Source organism: Dermacentor silvarum, chromosome 1, assembly GCF_013339745.2.
Source record: "Dermacentor silvarum isolate Dsil-2018 chromosome 1, BIME_Dsil_1.4, whole genome shotgun sequence".
NCBI classification, from domain to species: Eukaryota; Metazoa; Arthropoda; class Arachnida; order Ixodida; family Ixodidae; genus Dermacentor; species Dermacentor silvarum.
The window spans coordinates 287,863,075-287,887,549 of NC_051154.1; the positions used below are offsets into that span (position 1 = coordinate 287,863,075).

Genomic DNA, 24,475 nt, shown 5'->3' on the forward strand with positions numbered 1-24,475 from the left:
CCTTAGCGCCTGGTTGCACGGATCGACTATAACGCAGCGTCGGTCTTTCACAGTGAAGTTTCCAGCTGCCAGCATCTTTTTCTTTGCTTCGTTGTCACAGAACGTCACCGCCCAGACATCATTAATTTGATAAGCCCCTAGTGCGACCACTTCCGGCAGTAGCGAAAGTTGCTCGAGTGCATCTCTAAAATGTTCGACCCTATACGGCATGGCTTTCAAATCGGCGTGTAAAGAGAGAGTGTCCTTCACAGTCGTACCTGAGGGCAAAGTCGGCAATACAATTTGGTAGTCCTGGCAGAACATCTCGGTTGACCTGTTACCGCCGCCTCGAGGGGCGGCTATACCTGCTCCTTGGGAGCTCATGAGACGCACGTCCGCACGCTACGGTGGCCGGAAGTGGAATCTGCGCCACGGAGGCGGCTGCTCGGCGCTCTCCCCACCACGCACATGCTACAAAAAATCTACCAGAATAAATACAACAAAAAAGCATCAAAAGGAGAAGCTTCGCCCCCGGGAGGGCTCTAACCTCCAACCTTTCGGTTAACAGCCGAACGCGCTAGCCGATTGCGTCACGGAGGCGGCTGCTCGGCGCTCTCCCCACCACGCACATGCTACAAAAAATCTACCAGAATAAATACAGCAAAAAAGCATCAAAAAGAAGAAGCTTCGCCCCCGGGAGGGCTCGAACCTCCAACCTTTCGGTTAACAGCCGAACGCGCTAGCCGATTGCGCCACGGAGGCGGCTGCTCGGCGCTCTCCCCACCACGCACTTGCTACAGAAAATCTACCAGAATAAATACAGCAAAAAAGCATCAAAAAGGAGAAGCTTCGCCCCCGGGAGGGCTCGAACCTCCAACCTTTCGGTTAACAGGCGAACGCGCTAGCCGATTGCGCCACGGAGGCTTTTTTTTTTCTTTATTGCCTGCTTGGCACAATACAGGGAAAACAATAATATAACATCATGTTAAAAATGCTAACTTGTCTATAGTTAGCATATGTGGGCTAAAAACGCTTTAGAGCCAAGAGTTCGCCCAGAAAAACATACCAATCAGGTTTTTCATCCTGCTGCTTGTATACATCTCGTAAATACGCAATGCTTTCGTTGAAGTTGTCTCTGGCTGACCTTGGGTTTACATCCTCATTGCGCACTGACATTCTGGTTTTCCATACACTGTGCATTACTAGAATGATTAACATATCATAGGGCACACTTTCGCTGTCGACCGGGAGAAATCGAATGCCATAAGGTGTGAGCGGCAGTTCCTTTTAAAGTTCTTTGGAGAATGTCCCATAGAAAGACAGCATCGCCACAATCGAGAAACATGTGCTCGATCGTTTCGGGCCTTTTGCATATTATACAATTTACCGACCACGGCACGAATATGCATTTTTCTTGCAACCACGGTTTTGTAGAAAGTGTGCCGCTATGTAGCATGAAAAAAAAAAGTTTTGATCGACGACCGGATGGCCATTCTTTTAACCCTTTTTAAGACATTGCTGCCAGGTCCTGGCTTGTACAACGTTCGATACAAAGGCACGGGCATCATCACATCGATTAGGTCTTTGTACAGACGTTTTCTTTTAACATCGCTCAGATATTCCATTGAAAATCTGACTTTTAACAATTGGAAGGCGGCAACAATTTCGTGCATGTATCCACGAATGCTGGGTTGCATATAGGCACGTGACGACACAATAACATCTGGCAAAGCGTTTGCTAGTCTTACTTGCAAAAAGGTCCTCAAAAATATATTCGTTTGATCGCGAAAAAAAAATGAACCTAGAGACAATTTGTCTCACAAACAAATGACTCAAGCCCAGTCCTCCGGACCGCACTGGAAGAAACAGGTTGGTGCGGCTTACCCTTTCCCATGGTGAATTCCACACAAAGACTGCTAACACTCTATGCAGTCGTTGAATACCTAAACGCGACATGTGCAGTGCTTGCAAGACGTACCATACCCTAGCAATAATGAAAATGTTGCGCACTGTGGCTTGGGAAGAAATCGATAAATCCCGTCCAGCCCATTTTTTTTTTTTTTTCTTTTTCGCGAGCTTTGTCTGTCTCCTCTTTCCAGTATTCTTGTGTGTCCTTGTAATGTTGGAGTGGTACGCCTAGGTATTTGCTCGGAGTAGTTGCCCATTGGATGTTGGCGTACGTGACCGGTGTGCTATCCCAGTCACCGTGCCAAATCCCCTGACATTTATCCCAGTTTATTCTACTCCCGGTATACTGACAGAAAACCGTGGCATCTCTTATAACTTTTGTAACACTTTCTCTATCAGTACAGAAGACAGCTATATCATCGCCGTAAGACAATACTTTGACCTCGCATGCCATAAGGCGAAATCCTTTTATGTGCTCATTTTTAATAATCTTTAAACAAAAGGGCTCTAAGTAAATGCAAAAAAGTAGTGACGACAAAGGGCACCCTTGTTTCACTGAAGAGACAATCTGAATGCTTTCGCTTACTTGTTTGTTTACTATAACTGAAGCAGTGCATTCGGTGTACGACATTTTAACACCTTCCAGTACTATTTTTCCCACATTAACATATTTTAAAATAGAAAACAATATTTCATGTGTGACAAGGTCAAAAGCCTTTTCCAGATCTATTTGCAGCATGGCAACGTGGTTGGCAAATACATCACAACACTCTAAAATATTTCTTGCTACATGAATGTTCGTCGTTATGCTTCTACCTTTAATTCCACATGTCTGGCGTGGTCCGACTATATCTTTAATAAAGCCCTGTAATCTTCTTGCCAATACCTTCATAAATACCTTGTAATCTACGTTAGCGAGGGTAATTGGGCGGTAAGAACCAACCAAGAGTTGCTTAAGCCGGTCGTCTGTTTTTGGAATCACAATGATATGTGACTGCCGGAAAGAAAGTGGAAGTTTTCCGACGTCATATGCCTCTCGTATCACTGCATGCAGTACTTCAGCCATGCTACTTTTGAATTTCTTGTAAAAAGCTGAACCCAGTCCATCGGGACCGGGAGACTTTCCGAGCTTAGATCACCGATTGCCTTTTCGATTTCCGTTATTGTAATTGATGCTTCTAGAAATGAGGTTTCGTCCTCATCCAGTTGTGGCATTAGCGGTAGAAAAGCATTTTGAAAACCCTCATTAATTTCTTTCTTTTGGCCAAACAAATTCCGAAAGTGTTCTACAAAAGCATTTTCTATTTCACTTTTCTTATCTGTTACTACGCCTCGGTACTTTATTTCTGTGATTTCGTTTTTTGTCGCGTATCTTTTTTCGTCGCTAATGGCGCGTTTGGTGGGTGTTTCGCCCATCCACAAACGCTCCGTACGGGCCCGTATTACAGCACCTCTATAATTTTCGATGTCGATAAGCTCAAGCTGTCGCTTGGTATCTCGAATTTCTTTGCTGCGCAGGCCGGGGGCAACGCTTTCTTGGCTTATCAAGAAGTCCAATTGGGCTTGCAGTTCTTTTCTTGTTTTAGTTTGACGTGCTTAAGTTCAGAAGCTCGTTCTATTGCTTTAATCTTTATCTTTTCTTTGAAAAGCTCCCATCTACCAATAATACACTGGTGCTCTTCTTCTAGTAACTCATTCAGGTTTTCCTTCACGTAGTCCACGAAAGGTTTATCATCCAATAGATTGTCATTAAGTTTCCAGAGCTGCCAATTAAATCTACTTTTTCTTTTTTCTGCACCAAGCGAGAAAGACACTAAACTGTGGTCACTGAAAGAAACATGATTCACCGTGTAATTGATGCACAAGGGCACAAGAGCAGTCGATATGTAAGCTCTATCGAGTCTCGCGTGGCTATTTCCTTGAAAATGTGTGAACTGTGGAATGTTATTATCCGAAAACAAAGAAGCTACGTCATCTAATTTGTGTTCTTGTACTATGGCGCTCAATAATATTGCACTTTTATCTCGGATGGGTTGTTTATTTGCTCTATCTTCTGGTGCGCAAACACAATTGAAATCGCCAAGTAATACCACTGGTTTATCGCAAAGCAGGTACTTTTCCATTTCCTCAAAAAACGATCTCCGGTCACGTGACCTGTTCGGTGCATACGTGTTAATCACCCTCCAATTTTTTCCGGCAAAGGTAAAATCACAAACAATGTATCGGCCACTTTGACAAACACTTAGTGAATCTTCAACGATCCCGATAGAATTTCGAAGAAAAAAAATGTCAGTTTCGCCCTAAGGGCGAAGCGATGAATGCGATAGCAACACAGCAATGTCATACGAAGTAAGGTGAGCGGCTTTGATAGCAATATGAATTGTAGTAAACATGAGCTGATTAAGTAAGCAGGTGTGCTGCGGCGTAAGTAGACCGACATGAAGAGAGACTCGATGACCACGAGAAGGCGCGTGTGAAACGGTGGTGTTGATGAGAAGCGCTTCCCGTGGGCAGCGCGTGCGAAGGGACACACCTGTAGCGCTGCACTGCCGACCCGGGCAGCATTGCATGTGTAGCGTGCGTTGGAAAATGTGGCCCGACTATTACTAACTGATTGAAGAAGCGTGGTGTGAGCGCGCACAAACAAACATGAATAGATCACACTGAATGACTGCAGACAACGACCGTCAAAACGCTGGCAGCGAGCGGATATATACGCCGCAGCAGGGGGCGAAGGTACGCGCGGTCTATCGCTTCAACGGAAACTGAGCGGCGAATGCGCATAAAGGTCAGAGCCGTGTGGAGATAAGAGACGGTGCGGTCGAACGAACGACGAGCGCGGTTGTTGGCAGCGTAGAAGTGCGCCCCCCCCCCCCCCCCCCCCCCGCCCCCGCTCCTTCCGGCGCTGGCTTCCCGCTTCCTTGCTTGCGCGTGGGAGAGATAAGAGCCTGTGCGGACGAGCGACGAGCGCGGTTGTTGGCAGAGAACCCCGCCCCCCCCTGCTCCCTCCGGCGCTGGCTTTCCGCTTTCTTGCTTGCGCGTGGGAGATTGAGTGCGTTCGCTCTCCGTGATAGCGCGCGTCCCCGCACGCTGCCTCTGGGGCATACGGCGCGCGGCGAAGATTTTATCTATACGGAACCTCTCGGCGACGCCGACGGCAGAAATCCGGTTGAAGTGTCCCTATAATTGCTATCGCAATAAAAGAGCACAACCTGCCGACAAACCCACTGCATGGCTTATGCATACATTGTATCGATTTCGGAAGGGTAACACCATGCGATCGCTCTGTTCTTGCGTTTCTATCTTTGTCCCCTGAACTGCTATGACGTCCAGTTCATTTTCTAACATCAGGCGGCTAAGCTGGTACTGACGTCTCCGAGACGCCAGACATCTCACATTTATTGTCGCTATACGTAGTTCTGTTCCTGATTTTAACGCCATATTTAATAAGGTGCAGGTTGATCGCATGGGATTACCCGTTTACAATGTGAAGCAGTAAGCATTGTGGAAGACTTACAGCAGTCCTTGCAGTCACTCCTCTTATGTGGTGCAATGTACGCCATGGGCCTCTTCAATCCGCAAGGCTTCACAACACTTGCACTCAGTCCGACCATAGTCCCCGAAAACTCCCCCGAAGACCACCCACACAGACCCATGCGGAGACCCAGCGTCAAGGCGGCGGTTTGTCCGCCGACCGTCGTTCGGCCGAAATATTCGGCCGTGGTTTCATTGAGGTCCGCCTTGTGGTCATTTCCTTGAACGGTGGTTCTGTCCCTTCACCTCTTTTGTCCGCCTTTTCCTCGACGCTTTCCTTTAATGGCCGCTTGATGGGCTGTCCACTGGCGCTTTCGACGACTTCCATACAAGTCTCTTGGTTTTCCGCCACCTTTGTATCCTCGCTGGTAGGTTGACAGGTGTCCTTCGATGTGGCAGCTTTTACGAGTGCCGGACCTTGGTTTTGAGGCTCGCCCGCAGGTGGTTCACGCCTTTCCTCCAGCTTAGATTTGCTGGCTGACAATGTTACCATTTTTCCGGTTGCGGCGTCACCTGAAGGCTTGGCAGCTTCCTCGGCGTCGGTTTCGTCCATGAGGAGCTCGGATGGTTCCTCAGCACTCGAAGGGCCTGTGACGCTGGCGTATGTCTTAGGGCATTGTCCTTCTTCATGTTTCGAATCTTCGGCATGCGCTGCATTTTGGAACTCTGCAGTCGCGGCGGATGTGCCCCGTCGTATGAGAGCGAAGGCACATTGGTGCACGACCCGATACGACAACCAAAGCTTGTTCGCCTGCGACGTTCACCTGGTGTGGTACGTCTTCAAGCTTGACGCCGGCTTTGAGTCGCAGGGACACCAACCGGGTGGTGGACCCCTTGTCAGCAATTCCGTGAACACGCCACCGTTCTCTGCTGATTTGCGTCACTCTTCCATAAGGCAGGAAAGCCACGCGCACGTCGTCGTCTGGAATGTTGTGTAGTAGCCAGTGAACTTTCATTCTTACATCTTGATTTCCAGGATCAATGACGACGCAGCGTCGGCCTTTGACCTTCAGTTCACTTGCAGCGAGTATCTTCTTGACGGCTTCAGCACTCTTGAAAGTTACGGCCCACACATGGCTCATTCGATACGCCCCTAAGGCGATAACCTCAGGAAGCAGTGTCAACCCAGCCAGCACGTCGCGAAAGTCCTCTACTCGGTAAGGTCGCGCTTGAACGTCCCCGTGAAGAAAAACTGTATTAATAACAAAACGACCTGTTGGCAAATTCGGCAAAATCATCTCGTAGTCTCCTTCCTGTGAAAAATTCCTGTTCCCGCGGCTGGAAGTAGCCGCTGTAGCCGCTCCTGCGGAGCCCGTCATCGCACGTCCGTTCGCTTCGACGGCCGGAAGTGGAATCATTGCGCCACGGAGGCGGCTGCTCGGCGCTCTCCCCACCACGCACTTGCTACAGAAAATCTACCAGAATAAATACAACAAAAAAGCATCAAAAGGAGATGCTTCGCCCCGGGGGGGGGGGGGGGGGGCTGGAACCTCCAACCTTTCGGTTAACAGCCGAACGCGCTAGCCGATTGCGCCACGGAGGCGGCTTCTCGGCGCTCTCCCCACCACGCACTTGCTACAGAAAATCTACCAGAATAAATACAACAAAAAAGCATCAAAAGGAGAAGCTTCGCCCCGGGAGGGCTCGAACCTCCAACCTTTCGGTTAACAGCCGAACGCGCTAGCCGATTGCGCCACGGAGGCGGCTTCTTTTTTTTTTCTTTATTGCCAGTGACAAGAAATACAGGACTGAAATACATTAAAATAGTCAAATGCTAAAAGGTTTCTCCTGTTTTGGAGAAAGTAATTCTAAATAAATTTCATATTCAAAAGCAATTCTACACAAGGCAGCCAGTGTGGCACAGGTATTCGTGCTTTCTGTTCTTCTACATATCTGTGAATGCTTTCTTTGAAGTATTGGCGAGCTGCTCTGGCGTCAACATCTGCATTTCGGACAGCCATGCGACATCTCCAGACAGTGTGCAATACAATGAGCATAATTAAATCATAAGGTACTCCATCTTCGTTATCGATAGCCAAGAATCGGATTCCTTGAGGGTGCAGCGGAAAATCTTTCTTAAGGGTCCTCTGTAGAATGTCCCACAAGAATACCGCGTCCCAACACTCTAAAAACACATGGTCAATAGTTTCGTCTCACTTACAAATTTGGCAGTGTACTCCCCAGGGCACAAAAAGTCCCCTTTCTGCCATCCATGTCTTGACGGTCAGTGTCCCGGTGTGTAAACGAAAGAAAAATGTTTTGACGCCTGGTGGTACCATCATTTTCTTGACACGCTTAAGCACATCCTTTCCTCTTGAGGTACTGTACAAAGATCTATATAGCGGCACAGGTAACACCACATCACACAGGTATCTGTATAACTTTTTCTGACCCACATCACTTAAGTAGTTTGTAGAAAACCGCACACACAAAAAACGGGTGGACATAACAACCTCTTTCAAATAACCCCGAATGCATCCGTGGATGCGATCCGTTGAGACAACAAGATCTGGTAGGGCATTACCCAACCGAACCTGGCACAATGTTCGAAGGAAGGGATCTTTTACGTCTCTGAAGAACATAAACCGATTAACTATTTGACGTAGATACAAATGGCCTAACGCCAACCCGCCATCAGGGACTCGCCTAAACAAATTGGTTCTGCTTGTTCGCTCCCATGAGGAGCCCCAAACGAACACTGCAAATATTCTGTGAAGTTTCTGGACATTCATTCTTGAACAATGTATCACTTGCATTACATACCACAACTTACTTATAAAAAATAAGTTGCATACTGTCGCTCTTGCAAAGACTGACAGATTCCAGCCATTCCAGTTATTGGTTTTCTCGCGTAAGTTGCCAATTTCGTTGCGCCAGTAAGGTTCGCTGTCCTGATAATTTTCTAAGGGCACTCCCAAATATTTAACAGGAGTGGTCACGAATCTTAATTCGCGAAAGTGTCTGGCTTAGACGGCCAATAGCCGTGCCAAAACCCCAGAGACTTTCCCCAGTTCACGCAGCTTCCACTTGAAAGACAAAGACTTTCCACAGTTTTAATAACATGCAGAACACTGTCATAATCCGTACAAAAAGCGGCAATGTCGTCGGCATAGGCCAGCAACCTCACTTCTACCTGTTGCAGTTTGAACCCACGTATATGCTCGCTTGCAATAACATGTAGACAAAAGGATTCGATGTACAAACAAACAGCAATGCTGATATTGGGCACCCCTGGCGCAGAGATTGTAGCACTGGTATGCGCTCACCAACCACTTTATTCACTATTAACTGCGTCGTGCACGAGCTGTACGCCATCGCGACGCCTTCTCTAATAACATGGCCTACATTTACATGGTCTAGTACACACAAGAGAGCGTCATGGGGAACCCTATCAAACGCCTTCTCGAAGTCTATCTGTAGCATGGTTACTCCAGCACCCGTAACATCACAACATTCCAGAATAGAACGTGCCACGTGAGTGTTCGTAGTGATGGAGCGCCCTTTAATGCCGCATGTCTGATGCTTCCCTACAATTTCCGAGATAACAGTTTGTAATCTCTTAGCTAACACTTTCATGAAGATTTTATAATCACTGTTTGTCAAGCTAATGGGTCGATAGGCAGTTACATTTCGTAATTTTACTGTATCATCAGATTTAGGTATAAGAATCGTATGCGCAGTAACAAAAGATGGAGGTAGCGACTTAAGCTCGTAAGCTTCGTTATAAATACGCGTTAGAATTGGAGAGACTGTTCCCTTAAATGTTTTATAAAACGCTGCACCAAGGCCGTCTGGACCCGGCGATTTCCCTAAGTTTATGTTTTCTATCGCAAAATCCACCTCTTCATTTGTGATGGGCTGCTCCAAAGCTTCTCTTGTCACATCGTCCAACCGTGTCATCAAGCAAACTAACTCACGTTTGAAAAGGTCGATATCAACTACGCTGCGAGCAAACAACGCACGATAGTACTCCGAAAACGTTCTAACAATTTCGTCAGTATCCTTAGTGATCACACCTGCACGTTCAATTTCTACTATTTGCTGCCTTCGCGCATGCCACTTTTCCGCCCCCAACGCTCTTTTCGTCGGCGATTCTCCGCTTATCAGCCTTTCAGCTCTTGCGCGTATTAAGGCACCACGGTACCGTTCGGTATCGATAAGCTCCAGCTTGCGCTTCACCACTCGTATATCGTCCATATATTCACCCGGTCTGAGCGATTCTTGATTAAGTAGCAGTTGAAGGTTCGTGCGTAGTGTTTTTTCTTGAAACCTTGCTTCTCTAGCTACTGCACTTGAACGTTCCAGTGCTTTTATTTTAACCTGATTCTTTAATAATTCCCATCTTTCTCCCCAAGGAATTTTGTTGTTTTCCTTGAGTTTTTTAAATAAATCAGTTACTTGCTTCACAAAAACATCGTCATTCATCAGCTTACAATTCAGTTTCCATAACTGCCAATTAAAATTATTCCTTGAGTCTTCTCGACTTGCTATAGTAAAATAAACTAAGCAGTGATCACTAAAGGAGACTGGCGTAACATGATACTGTTGACACAAAGGTATAATATCCAAAGACGCATATATCCTATCCAATCGGGCATGACTCGATCCTTGAAAATGAGTAAATTGGACGGTTCGCGTACCTTCCAAACATTGCCCTACATCTTCCATACCACCATCATTCACAATTTCTCTAAGAATAACAGTGCTTATGTCATTAAAATCTCGTCTGCTAGTTTTATCTGCTGCAGAAAGCACACAGTTGAAATCACCCGCAATAATGACAAGTTTCTGGCAGTCACAGTATTGATTAACACGCTCGAAAAAGGTTCGCCTCTCTTCCGCATTGTTAGGTGCATACACACAAATCATACGCCACTCCTTAGCGGCAAAAAGAAAATCGCAGATGATGAGCCTCCCTGAGTCACAACTTAATGTCGCTTGTATTGATAAGCCCAAGCTCTGGCGCAAAAGAAGGCAACAACCTGCTGACGTCCCTACAGCATGGCTAACCACAGCGTCATAAGACAACGTAAAACGTCGAACCATGTTCCCAGTCTCTACTTCACCATCAACTTTAGTTTCCCGTACCGCCACAATGTCGAGGTCAAACTCGGTCACCAATCGGTGCAGCTGACTCTGTTTTCGTTTAGACGCAAGCCCTCGGACGTTAATCGTCGCGATACGTAGCGATTTAGGAATAGAAGCCATAGTGACTATGAAGAAAGGCTGGGAATCGTGGTGGTACTCTCAGCAAAAAGCCGCATGCCAGGGCGTCGTGCCATGGCAGATCTTACGCTACGTTGGCGCTGTAGGCAGCGTTGCCGCCACACTTTTACCGGTGGCCACGTTCGGTCGAGGTCTCAGTGAGGGCCGCCGAATGATAGCCGCCTTGGTTGGTGGTTGCCCTTCGCCGTCGGTGTTCGCCGTTGTCTCGTTGGTATCCTCGTGAGCCCGCTTTGCTGCCACACCAGAGCTTGGTGCTTCTGTGACGTCCATACACGCGGACTTGTCCGCCTCGGCATCTTCGGTAGCGTCCTCGGTGTTCTTGTTAGGCTCAGCTTTCACATCCGTACCTTGGGAGAGGGGTGGGAACTCTTCTTCGGAAGACTTGCTGTTGTCTGCCCCGTCTACCGTGGTCGGCCCAGAAGACGCCTCGATGCTTGAGGTTTGACCTCCCGCCGTTTCTTCGGCATCAGCTTCGTCCATGAGGTGCTCTGACATGTCATCACCCCTCAAGGATCCTGCAGCACTTGCGTAGCTTTTCGCACATTGGGAGTCCTCATGGCCATACCGTCGGCAAAGCGCACAACGTGGCACCTGGCAGTCTCTGCGTATATGCCCACTAGATTTGCAACGGAGGCAAAGTGGGGCCCTGCCTGGTACAACAATTAGCGCAGGTTCACCGGCCACCTTGATTTGGTGCGGTATGTCGTCGATCTTGAAACCCGGCCCCAACTTCAAGGTAACCGTACGGGTCGTAGAGCCCTTGTCGAGAACGCCATGCGCACGCCACTTCTCCCTTGACACGTCGACCACCTTCCCGTACGGCGATAGCGCGGCACGCACATCCTCGTCAGCAACACCGTGGAGCAGCCAGTGAATCTTGAAGCGAATACCTCGGTCATTAGGGTCGACTATCAGGCACTTGTGTTCTTTAACCTTCACGTCCTTCGCAGCAAGTAGTTTCTCCGTAGCCGCAGCGTCCTTGAGGGTGATAGCCCAGACGTGGTTCATCTGGTACGCCCCTAACGTGATAACGTCGGCCAGCACACCAAGATGAAGCAATGTGTCCCTGAAGTCTTCCACTCTGTAGGGTCTAGCAGTAACGTCAGCATGCATAAACACTGTGTTTAGCACAATTTTTCCTGTTGGCAGGTTCGGCAGAATAACTCGGTAATCTTCAGACGCAGCAAAAAACCTGTTCCCGCGACCCGCTGGGGCCGCTGATACCGCTCCGACGGAGCGCGACATTCCGTGACCGTATCGCTCGAAAGCCGGAAATGGAATCCCGCACGGAGGCGGCTTCTCGGCGCTCTCCCCACCACGCACTTGCTACAGAAAATCTACCAGAATAAATACAACAAAAAAGCATCAAAAGGAGAAGCTTCGCCCCCGGGAGGGCTCGAACCTCCAACCTTTCGGTTAACAGCCGAACGCGCTAGCCGATTGCGCCACAGAGGCGGCTGCTCTTTATTTTTTATTTTTTTTTATTTATGAACCTTGTTTTATTCACGCACACAGATACACATACACATGTAAAAGTACGCTGGCCTACTTGGGCCACCGTAGCAAGCTAAAATTTTTTGAACTCCACCAATTCATCAAGCACATCCAACCAATCAGGCGGTTCCGTCTGTACACGAAATATTTCACGTATGAAAACAATACTTTCAACAAAATTTTCTCGCGTTGACCGCAGGTTTACATCAGCATGCGTTACCGCCATCCGTGTTCTCCAAAGACTATGGAGGCCTAAGAGCATTATCATATCATATGGGAACTCTTGATCGCTGTCTACCGGCAGGAAGCGTATACCCTGCGGTGTTATCGGCAGTTCCATTTTAAGCGTTCTTTGCAACACGTCCCAGTAAAATACGGCATCCCAGCACTCAATAAATGCGTGCTCAATGGTCTCGGGTTTCTTACAGATTACACAGTTTGTCGTCCAGGGCCCGAATATTCCTTTCTCGGCCAACCATGTTTTCACAGGAAGGGTAGATGTATGCAACTTGAAGAAAAAAGATTTTGCATTTGCTCTCACTGGCATCCTTTTAACTCTTTTTAACACATCTTGCCCAGGGCTTCCATAGTATTTCATTCTGTACATAGGCACTGGCAGCATAACTTCAACTAAATCTTTGTAAAGTTTCTTTCTTGTCACTGTGCTCAGATATTGCATTGAAAATCGAGCTTTTAGTATTCGGAAGGAAGTTGCTACCTCCCGCACGTAGCCTTTAACCCCACAGTTTACAGGCGTTGCACTTGACACAATAATTTCAGGAAGAACATCCTTCAAGCGAACCTGAAGCATCGTACGCAAAAATAAATCACTTTGGTCACGCAAGAAGACAAAACGAGAAACAATCTGTCGTAAGAACAAATGCGACAGTCCAAGTCCCCCATCTCGAACAGGACGAAACAAGTGTGTTCGACTGACCCTCTCCCAAGTGGAACCCCAAATAAAAACAGCAAACACTCTGTGAATTTTCTGTACGTTCACACGTGTCATGGACAAAAATTGGAGAACATACCACACTTTGGCAATTAAAAATAAATTACAAACAGTTGCCCTTGCAAACATCGATAAATCGCGACCTTGCCATCCTCCGGTTTTCTCTTTTAGACGCGACGTCTAATCTTCCCAGTATTGTGCAGTGCCATTGTAGTGCTCAAGAGGCACACCCAGATATTTCGAAGGAGACACAGTCCACTGTAAATTTGCGAAGACAGCTGGCGTGACATCCCAGCTTCCATGCCAAAAGCCGATACTCTTGTCCCAGTTGATCTCGCAGCCGGTTTGTCCGCAAAATCTATGAGTCTCGCTTATTGCCTCCTGCACACTTTCCCTATCCGTACAAAATATTGCCACATCGTCAGCATAAGCAAGCACTTTAACATGTGACGATTCAAGCTTATAGCCATTAATCCTTTTATTGCTTATTAGAGATAAACAGAATGGCTCTAAGTAAATTGCAAAGAGCAAAGGGGACAATGGACAACCTTGCCTTACTGATGATCTGATCTTAATACTATCAGTTAGTTTCTTGTTCACCACAATGTTTATAATACAGTCACTGTACACCATCTTTAAACCATCGAGTATCACAGTGCCTATGTTTGCATGTTCAAGAATGCTGAAAAGAACTTCATGCGACACACGGTCAAATGCTTTTGCTAAGTCGAGCTGCAACATAGCTACTCGATCGTCAAAAATGTCACAACACTCGCGAATACTGCGGGCTACATGCACATTTGTACAGATAGAGCGTCCTTTTATGCCACATGTCTGGTGTGGTCCAACAAGAAGTTTGATGACACTCTGCAGTCGCTTTGCCAACACTTTTGTGTAAACTTTGTAGTCCGTGTTTGTGAGCGTTATCGGACGATACGCCCCCACAGATAGCAGCTTAGTACGGTCGTCAGATTTCGGAATCAGCACTACGTGAGCGGCGCGGAAAGAAAGCGGCATTTCTTTCGTTTCGAACGCCTCTGTGATTACTGCATGCAAAATGGGTGCCAATTCATCGGCGTAAGCTTTGTAGAACGCGGCACCGAGGCCGTCTGGCCCAGGTGTTTTCCCCAACGTTAGTTCGGTGATCGCATGTTTGATTTCATCTACGCTAATGGGTTGCTCCAAAAGCGCTCGAGTATCTTCATCTAACCTTGGCATTAAATCAAGGATCTCCGGCTCTAGCGGAGAGCTCCCGCTTCTTTTTTCACCTATTAGGTTCTGATAGTGCTCAACAAATGCTCGTTCAATTTCGTTAATGTCACTGGTAATATTGTTTTGATACCTTATCTCTCGGATTTCATTTTGTGTTGCATATCTCCTTTCGTCGCACAATGCGCGCTTATCGGGAGTTTCCCCCATCCAGAGCTTTTCAGCTCGCGCCCTTACTACTGCTGATCGATATTTTTCAACGTCGAGAGCCTCGAGCTGACCCTTAACTTCACGGATTTCTTTACAGAATTTCCCGGGATTCGCTGTTCCCATGCTGATCATAAAATCAAGCTGGCATTGCAATTCTCTTGTTTTTTCTTTTTCTTTATGACTGAGCAATGTTCCCCTCTCGATCGCTATCACCTTGACTTCGTTCTTGAAATGGTCCCATTCAGCCGCACGTGACTTTGCTGCTGTTCGGGTCATGCATTCAATTTTTCCTTTTACTTTTCCATTAAACAATTCGTCGTCGAGTAGTCTTACATTGAACTTCCATAACTGCCAGCTGAATTGCGTTTTCCTTTTCTTGCCACCGAGTGTGACCATAACAAGGCTGTGATCACTAAAAGAGACATGTTTTACTTCATAATTAGTGCACATGTTCACAAAGTCAACCGAGGCATACACTCTGTCGAGCCGCGCGCTACTTCCGCGCTGGAAGTGCGTGAACACGGGCCGATTTCCATTCGAAAGAAGCCATCCCATGTCGTCCAAATCATTTTCGTGCATTAACGCCTGCAGTACATTTGCACTTTTATCGCGACCAGACACATTCTTAGCTCTGTCTTCGGCCATCAAAACACAATTGAAATCGCCAAGCATGACAATACGCTTCAAACACTTCAAGTAACGCTCGATTTTTCCAAAAAATTCTACGCGATCGTTCTCGTTATTAGGTGCATAAACACATATCACTCTCCAAGGCTGGCCGGAAAAATAAAAGTCAACAATTAGCAATCGTCCTGCTTCAGAAACAACAATGCTCACATCCGAAATGTCAAGGTTATTGCGGATGAAGATCGCGCATCCACCGGATGTTCCCACAGCATGACAAATACAAACATTGTAGCGCGTTCGAAAGGTTTCCACCATGCAGTCCGTCTGCTCCTCACTTTCGATTTTAGTTTCTTGCACTGCGACAAGATCCAACTCATTTTCTAAAAATAGTCGGCTCACTTGGTACTGCCTTCTCCGGGCAGCTAAACCCCTTACATTCAGTGTAGCTACTCGTAGCGGCTGCCCAGTTTTATCGTGCATATTTTGTGAGGAGCGAACGGGTCGCACGACGCTCACCTCTGTGCGCGACCGCACGGCAGACAGTTCACCGGGTTGGGCCAGTCCTTGCAGAATTCTTTCTGACACGCTTGCACCTTCTGCAACACAAGCTTGATGTATCCGCTCCCCGAAGCCGTCCATGCGCGTGAAAGTCTTTCGCAGCTTGATGTGCTGGCACCCAAAAAGCGCAGACCCCGGCGCCTACTTCGGCGTCGTGTCTGCAACATGTTTGTCTGGGGGAATGTTCGGCTTCGGCCTGAATGACGGCCGTCGGCCCAGTGCCGCTTTAGCAGGCGGCTCCTCGGCATTCAGGCCACCATTCGGGTCGTCAAGTTTCACTGTCTCGATGTGCGCCCGCTTACTCGACGACGTAGTCACATCTGTCTCCATTGCGCTCAGCGCGTTGGAGTCAGTCACTGCAGCTGAGTCTTCCTTGGCTTCTTTTGACAGGTGCAGTCTGTCCTTTTCCGGGTCAGACTGCCTTTCTTGCGGTGCCGGCTGCTCGCATGGTACGGACATCACGGCCAGCTGCAAGGGGGCGGGTGCTGTGGGCGTTAATTGCGGTTTAACCTTCTCACTTTCAGCGGCTGCCGCCTCCTCAGCCTCCGCCTCGTCCATGACAAGCTCAGAGGAATCTGCATTCTTCAACGGCCCTGTGACGTTTGCGTATGTAGGCGTGCACTGACTTTCATCATGGCCAAAACGCCTGCAACGCGAGCATCGGGGCACCCGGCACTCCCGGCGAACGTGGCCTTTTCCTTGGCAGCGCAAGCAAAGTGGTGGCCTTCCAGGCACCACTAATAAAGCTGGCTCTCCCGCGACTCGAAGCTGATGCGGGATATCTGCACTTGTAACGCCCGGCTTCAACTTGAGGTTCACCAGACGCGTTGTGGAGCCCTTGTCTGTGACGCCCTGTGCACGCCAGCGCTCTCGGGAAACTTCCGTAACTTCACCGTACGGCGCTGGAGCCTCACGTATGTCTTCTTCGTTGACATTATAGAGCACCCAGTGCATTTTAAGGCGTAGGTCATGGTTGTTCGGGTCAACGACTAGACAGCGCCTGCTCTTGACAGTAATTGTTGCAGATCTTAACAACTTCTTGACTGCTTCTGAGCTCTTCAGTGTTACGGCCCACACATGATTCATCTGGAAAGCTCCCAAGGCGACAACCTCGGGGAGCATTTCCAGGCTGGCCAGGGCATCCCGCAAGTCTTCGACTCTGTACGGCCGAGCACGGATATCACCATGCAAAAAAAACTGTATTAAGAACAATCCGACCTTTTGGCAGATGGGGCAGCATCACTTGATAATCTGGTTGTCTTCATGAATGTTCCTGTTTCCGCGGCCAAGATGGGCCGCTGAGACCGCTCCTTCGGAGCACATGATGGCACGTCCGTTCGCCTCGACGTCCGGAAGTGGAATTCGGAGGCGGCTGCTCGGTGCTCTCCCCACCACGCACTTGCTACAGAAAGTCTACCAGAATAAATACAACAAAAAGCATCAAAAGGAGAAGCTTCGCCCCCGGGAGGGCTCAAACCTCCAACCTTTCGGTTAACAGCCGAACGCGCTAGCCGATTGCGCCACGGAGGCGGCTGCTCGGTGCTCTCCCCACCACGCACTTGCCACAGAAAATCTACCAGAATAAATACAACAAAAAAGAATCAAAAGGAGAAGCTTCGCCCCCGGGAGGGCTCGAACCTCCAACCTTTCGGTTAACAGCCGAACGCGCTAGCCGATTGCGCCACGGAGGCGGCTTCTCGGCGCTCTCCCCACCACGCACTTGCTACAGAAAATCTACCAGAATAAATACAACAAAAAAGCATCAAAAGGAGAAGCTTCGACCCGGGAGGGCTCGAACCTCCAACCTTTCGGTTAACAGCCGAACGCGCTAGCCGATTGCGCCACGGAGGCTTTTTTTTCTTTATTGCCTTTTGCAAGATACAGTCAGAATTTCGACACTTCACAATTGGTAAAAGTGCCCACCAGTCTTTGGTGTGCACGAGATTTTAAAACCGCCTAAGGTTCGCAAGCTCGTTTAACACACTAATCCATTCTGGCTTTTCGTTTTGCGCATCGAACACTTCTTTTATGTAACAGACACTTTCAATAAAATATTCACGAGTACTTCGAACATTTATGTCAGCGTGTCTAACAGCCATTCGGGTGCGCCACAGGCTGTGCAACCCTAATAGCATAAACATGTCGTATGGCACTCCTCCTTCATTTTCCGTCGGGAGAAAACGGATGCCATAGGGTGTTATGGGCAAGTCTTTCTTTATAGTTCGCTGCATGACGTCCCAGTGGAAAACGGCGTCCCAGCAGTCTATGAATACGTGTTCAATTGTCTCTTCCTTGTGGCATAGTAAACAATCCACAGACCAGGGGATAAAAATACCTCTTTCCTGAAGCCACGGTTTTACAGGTAGTGTATTGGAATGCAGCTGAAAAAAGAAGGACTTTGCCGATGGCCTGACAGGCATACGTTTTACCCTTTTTTAGGACGTTTCTTTCACTACCCACACTGAACATCGATCTATACAGCGGCACTGGCAATACCACGTCAATTAGATCTTTATAGAGACGTTTTTTGGGAACGTGGCTGAGGTACTCCATTGAGAAGCGCACCTTCAGAAACCGGAATGCCCATATCATGCACTTCTTTCAAATATCCACTCATAGGGCCACTGTTAACACTGCTAGATACAATGAATTCAGGAAGGGCCGTACCTAGTTTCAGTTGCATCACTCTAACCAGGAAAGGGTCTTTTTGGTCTCTTAAAAAGGCAAAACGACACACTATCTGCTTCAAGAACAGATGCGCCAGTCCAAGCCCCCCTGTTTTGACAGATCGAAATAGGTTTGTTCGACTCGTTCGCTCCCAATTGGATCCCCATACGTACACTGCCAGCACCCGATGCAAACGTTGCACGTGAACTCTAGTCATACACAATGCTTGCAATACATAGCACACTTTGGCAACGGCAAACAGGTTGCAGACCGTCGCGCGGGCAAACATCGAAAGACTACGACCACCCCATTTAACTGCTTTTTCTTGCACCTTCATTGTTTCATTTTCCCAGAATTGCCCCGCCTCTTTATAGTGCTCAAGCGGCACCCCGAGATACTTTGTCGGCGCAACGGTCCACTTTACATTCAAAAAGATGGGTGGGGTGCTTTGCCATGTTCCATGCCACACCCCTAAACACTTATCAAAGTTTATCACGCTACCAGTCATTTTACAAAAAGATATAGCGTCCTTTACCGCGGTTGCGACACTTTCTTTATCGCTACAAAACAAAGTAATATCATCCGCGTATGTAAGCAGCTTTACTTCCGTTGACTGTAAACGAAAACCTACAATACTGTTGTTATAAAGAATCTTTCTGCAGAATGGCTCGAGGTACAACGCAAATAGTAGAGGACTTAAAGGGCATCCCTGGCGCACACTTGAGCGTACGTGAAAGCTCTCGCCTACTTCCTTATTTATTATAAGGTTAGCGGTACAATTAGCATAGCACATCTTTACTCCATCAAAGAACACCGAGCCAACATTTACATACTGAAGAACTGAAAAAAGAACGTTATGTGATACACGATCAAACGCCTTTTGCAGATCAAGTTGAAGCAATGCTACATGTTCACCCCACGCATCACAGCATTCCAGAATGGTTCTAGCAATGTGAATATTTGTGTAGATTGATCTTCCTTTGATTCCGCACGTCTGATGCGGTCCTACAATTCGTGTTATAACTCGCTGTAACCTCTTTGCCAAGATCTTAGTAAAGATTTTATAATCAACGTTAGTCAGCGCTATTGGGCGGTAAGACCCAACTGACAGCAATTTTTCTGAGTCTTCCGTCTTGGGAATGAGTACTATATGCGACCGCCCAAATGACGGGGGTGCATATTTTCGCTTATACGCCTCACTAAATACCAAAAATAAAATGAGGCTCCCATCTTTTCTGAAGGCCTTATAGAAAGCCGCTCCCAACCCATCAGGTCCAGGAGACTTCCCCCGAGCAAAATCGTCAATGGCATCTTCAACTTCTTTTTGGCTGATCGGTTCTTCCAGATATTCACGGTCTACGTCATCTAGTTTTGCCATGTTGGCCAGGAACTCGCGTTCGAATTCTTCCGGGACATCGTTACTTCTTCGAAATAGTTCGCTATAGTGCTCGAGGAACGCTCTGTGTATTTTTGCTTGTTCGTCGGTGACTTCATTCTTATAACTTATTTTCCGAATTACGTTTTGCCTTGCGTGAGCCTTTTCGTCTGCAAAGGCTCGCTTCGTGGGCGTTTCGCCGAGCCATAGCTTGTCCGCCCTTGCTCGGATCACCGCTCCTCTGTACTTATCTTCGTCGATAAGCTCCAGTTGACTCTTAAGTTCATTGATCTGCTTTGCGAACGTACCAGGTTTATCGGCCTCTACTCGGTACATAAAGTCCAGTTCTTGCTGTATTTCTTTCTCCTTTTTTCTTTCTTCGTACTTCATCATACTAGCTTTTTCTATTGCACAAATCTTTATTTCTTCTTTAAAAAGCTCCCACAACTCTATCACGTCATCATGCCTTGCCAATAGCTGTCCAAACTTTTCCTTTACGCACTCAACGAACGATTCATTATGTAGCAGCTTGTCATTAAATAGCCACATCTTCCAATTAAAGCGTGAAGCCTCTTTGCGCGTCCCAAATGTGACTAACACCAAACAATGGTCACTGAATGACACATGTTTAACGATATAACTGTGGCATGCTGGTACTAACTGCAATGAAACATATATCCTATCCAGTCTCGCGTGGCTAGCACGCTGATAGTGTGTAAAAACTGGCCGGGTACCATTAGACAACACCTGTCCTATATCTTCTAAATTATGCTCTTGTACCATTGCGATCAAGCGCGAGGCACTCTTTTCCTTAACTGGAACATTTTTGACACGATCAGCCACTGAGCAAACACAATTAAAATCTCCAAGCTTAATTATTTGTCTCTCGCACATCAAGTACTGCTTCAGCCGTTCAAAAAACACGTCTCGTTCATTTTCGGCATTAGGGGCATATACGCAGATTATTCGCCAACCAGAATCTGACATTGAAAAATCGTTTAACAAATCTACCACTCTGGCACACGAACACATTCTCAACAACTATTCCTAAACTGTTTCTAATGAAAATAGCACATCCACCTGACGTGCCGAATGCGTGGGCAACACAAACATCGTACCTAGCTCGGAAAGGCAGCACCATGCGGTCAGTTTGTTCCTCGCTATCTATTTTTGTTTCTTGCACTGCAACTACGTCTAAGTCGTTCTCCAAGAAAAGGCGACTCAGCTGGTACTGCTTCTTTCTAGCATTTAAACCTCGGACATTGATAGTCGCAATGCGTAGTGCTGTGCTCGAATTTATCGCCATATATTAAAATATGTACGCCATGGTGCATACCTCTCGAGCAAAGGCACAACAAAAAAAACCGCGGCTCATTAGCGACAAGCCAACCTGTTCCCGACGTCTGCGCTCCTCGAGCTTCGGCTTGGGTCGCGTTGCCGAAGGCTCCACTCACTACCCTTTTTTGATCGTTCATGAGCATCGTCATAGTCCCAAAGAAGCCGCTGGGCGCCAGAGCTCGCGGCTACGTTGGCGGTTTCAGCACCGCTTTTCTGTCTGGTGGAATGTTGGGCTTTGGCTTCAATGATGAACGCCGAGTCACCACCGTTTTCGTTGGCGGTTCCCCAGCGCCAGCGACGTCTTGTCCGTCCGAGTCGTCTGTTGCAGCTTCGCGTCCTCGTTTGCTGACTGCGTCTCTGCTGTCTTCCTCCGTGACGTCCATGCTACTCGTGAACTGACTAGCTGGCTCTGTTGAAGGTTCGCCCTCTTCAGTGCCTACACTGATTTTTGCAGGCACGTCCCTTACGTCGGTCTCTTCTACAGTGCACCGGTCTCCTTGCTTTCCATTATCTTGTGGATACAAGGGCGTGTCTATGGGTCGTATCTCCTTTTGGTTCACTTGTCGCGACGTTCCTGCAGCTTCTTCCGCGTCAGCTTCGTCCATGACGAGCTCTGTGACGTCCGTTTTTCCCATTGGGCTTGTTACGCTTGCGTATGTCTTCACACACGAGCTCTCGTCGTGGCGAAAACGGCGGCACCGTGCGCAGCGAGGGACACGGCAGTCTCGCCGTATATGCCCCGTGGTGTGACACCGCAAACACACTGGTGCTCTTCCCGGAGCAATTAGCAGCGCCAATTCCCCACCGACACGAAGCTGGTGTGGGAGGTCATCGACCTTGACCCCTGCATGAAACTTGATGCTCACCGTCCGCGTGGTCGTGGTTTTCTCCTGGATGCCATACACTCGCCACTTTTCTTTCGCGACGTCCGTTACAGTGCCGAACATTGCAAGTGCAGCGCGTACATCTTCATCGGGAAAGTTGAACAACAGCCAATGCAACTTCAGGCGCAGGTCTTGATTCGTCGGGTCTACCACTATACAGCGGCGACCTTTCACTTTCATTTCACCTATAGCCAGGGCTTTCTTGACGCCTTCAGCGTTCTTGAAGGTGACGGCCCACACATGGCTCATCTGATACGCCCCTAAGGCTATCACCTCAGGGAGCAGTGCCAGATGGTCCAACGTATCCCGGAATTCTTCAACTCGATAAGGCCTTGCACGCACGTCAGCATGTAAAAATATGGTATTCAAAACTGTACGACCTGTGGGCAAAGTCGGTAGGATGACATCGTAATCCTCATGTTCAGCTGGAATATTCCTGTTACCGCGGCTGTTCATGGCCGCAAACACCGCCCCATCGGAGCACATGATAACCACGTCCGTAGGCTTTCGCCGCCGGAAGTGGAATGCTTGCGCCACGGAGGCGGCTGCTCGGTGCTCTCCCCACCACGCACTTGCTACAGAAAATCTACCAGAATAAATACAACAAAAAAGCATCAAAACGAGAAGCTTCGCCCCCGGGAGGGCTCGAACCTCCAACCTTTCGGTTAACAGCCGAACGCGCTATCCGATTGCGCCACGGAGGCGGCTTCTCGGCGCTCTCCCCACCACGCACTTGCTACAGAAAATCTACCAGAATAAATACAACCAAAAAGCATCAAAAGGAGAAGCTTCGCCCCCGGGAGGGCTCGAACCTCCAACCTTTCGGTTAACAGCCGAACGCGCTATCCGATTGCGCCACGGAGGCTTTTTTTTTCTTTATTTCCGTTTTCAACAACATACAGTAATACAAGTGAGAAATATTTCAAAAGGTAAAATACATCAGCTAGTCTTGAGCATGATGCAATTTTAAAAAGGCTTTAGTGACGCGAATTCATCCAATTGCGTCACCCATTGAGGAGCGTTGACCGCAAAGTTCAGTACATCTCTTGTATAGATAACGCTTTCCATGAAATATTGTCGCGCTGGTCGTGCATCAATGTCAGCATATCTATCTGCCATCCGTGTTTTCCAAAGTGCATGCATACAAAGCAACATAATCATACCACTAGGAACGCCCCCTGTTTCGTCATAAGGCAAGAACCGTATGCCAAATGGTGACAGTACTAAATCTTTTTTAATTGTGCGCTGAAGAATGTCCCACAAAAATCGTGCATCGTGGCAATCCAGAAATATATGCTCAATAGTTTCCGGTTTCTGGCATATTCTACAGTTTATTGTCCAGGGAACAAAAATACCCTTGCTTTGAAGCCATGGCTTCACAGGGAGCGTTTCAGTATGCAATTGAAAGAAAAATGTTTTCGCAGAGCTTCGTACAGGCATTCGCTAAACTCTTTTCAACACGTTTCTTTCATCACCCAAATAATAGTTTGCCCTATATAAAGGTGTCGGAAGAAAAACATCCACTAAATCTTTATAGAACTTTTTCTTTCCTACAATGCAAAGGTATTCAAGAGAAAAATACGCGCGAGCAATGCGATAAGCAGCCACAACCTCGCGCAGGAAACATGGTAGTGCACTATGTGTTGCAGTGCTGATTGACACAACATAATCCGCAAGATGGTTCCGCAGGCGTACTTGTATTACAGTTCTCAAAAATGTATCACTCTGATCACGCAAAAAGATAAATCTTGAAACTACTTGTTTCAAGAACAAATGCGACAGCCCTAGTCCTCCGTTCCGCACTGCATGAAACAGATTGCATCGGCTTGTGCGCTCCCAACTGGAGCCCCAAATAAAAACTGCAAACACTCGGTGGAGTTTCTGTATTGTCATTCTTGTCATACTCAATACCTGCAATACATAGAATATTTTGGCCACTAGAAATGTATTGCACACATTTGCTCTTGTAAATACTGAGAATTTGTGACCGCCCCATTTCTGAGTCTGGTCTCTTACTCTATCAGCTTCCTCAAGCCAATAACCAGTCGTTGAATTATGGTGTTGCAGTGGCACTCCAAGGTATACGTTTGTCGAATTCGACCATTGCATGTTGCAGTACACCTCTGGTGTGATTGGCCAGTTTCCATACCAAATGCCGAGACTCTTTGTCCAGTTGACAGCACTTCCTGTGGCTTCACAAAAGGCTGTAGTCTCTTTCACTACTATTTCAACACTTTTTATGTCTGAACAAAACACAGCAATGTCGTCGGCATATGCCAACACTTTGACTTCATTATTACAGTATCGGAAGCCTTGAATAGTGGGGTTCTGAAGAATCTTTAAACAGAAAGGTTCTACATACAGAGCAAATAACAATGACGAGACTGGACATCCTTGGCGCAGACTAGAGGTAACTGTTATACTTTCACTAAGTTGCTTATTTATTACTAGTTTAGTGGTACAACCTTCATAAGCCATTCGCACACCATCCAGAATGACAGAACCTACATTGGT

At 47.5% G+C, this 24,475-nt stretch overlaps 1 protein-coding gene and 9 non-coding genes across 10 annotated transcripts in view; all 10 read right to left on the reverse strand.

Moving 5' to 3' along the window:
* Positions 1-24,475, reverse strand: part of LOC125942841 (uncharacterized) — a 178,908-nt gene that overhangs the window by 5,687 nt on the left and 148,746 nt on the right. The window lies entirely within an intron of this gene.
* On the reverse strand, positions 506-579 carry Trnan-guu (transfer RNA asparagine (anticodon GUU)). Its single transcript has one exon. It is a non-coding gene; the product is annotated as a tRNA-Asn (tRNA).
* On the reverse strand, positions 668-741 carry Trnan-guu (transfer RNA asparagine (anticodon GUU)). The gene has a single exon. It is a non-coding gene; the product is annotated as a tRNA-Asn (tRNA).
* Positions 830-903, reverse strand: Trnan-guu (transfer RNA asparagine (anticodon GUU)). The gene has a single exon. It is a non-coding gene; the product is annotated as a tRNA-Asn (tRNA).
* Trnan-guu (transfer RNA asparagine (anticodon GUU)) lies at positions 7,051-7,125 on the reverse strand. The gene has a single exon. It is a non-coding gene; the product is annotated as a tRNA-Asn (tRNA).
* Positions 12,029-12,102, reverse strand: Trnan-guu (transfer RNA asparagine (anticodon GUU)). The gene has a single exon. It is a non-coding gene; the product is annotated as a tRNA-Asn (tRNA).
* Trnan-guu (transfer RNA asparagine (anticodon GUU)) lies at positions 17,154-17,227 on the reverse strand. The gene has a single exon. It is a non-coding gene; the product is annotated as a tRNA-Asn (tRNA).
* On the reverse strand, positions 17,315-17,388 carry Trnan-guu (transfer RNA asparagine (anticodon GUU)). Its single transcript has one exon. It is a non-coding gene; the product is annotated as a tRNA-Asn (tRNA).
* Positions 22,592-22,665, reverse strand: Trnan-guu (transfer RNA asparagine (anticodon GUU)). Its single transcript has one exon. It is a non-coding gene; the product is annotated as a tRNA-Asn (tRNA).
* On the reverse strand, positions 22,753-22,826 carry Trnan-guu (transfer RNA asparagine (anticodon GUU)). Its single transcript has one exon. It is a non-coding gene; the product is annotated as a tRNA-Asn (tRNA).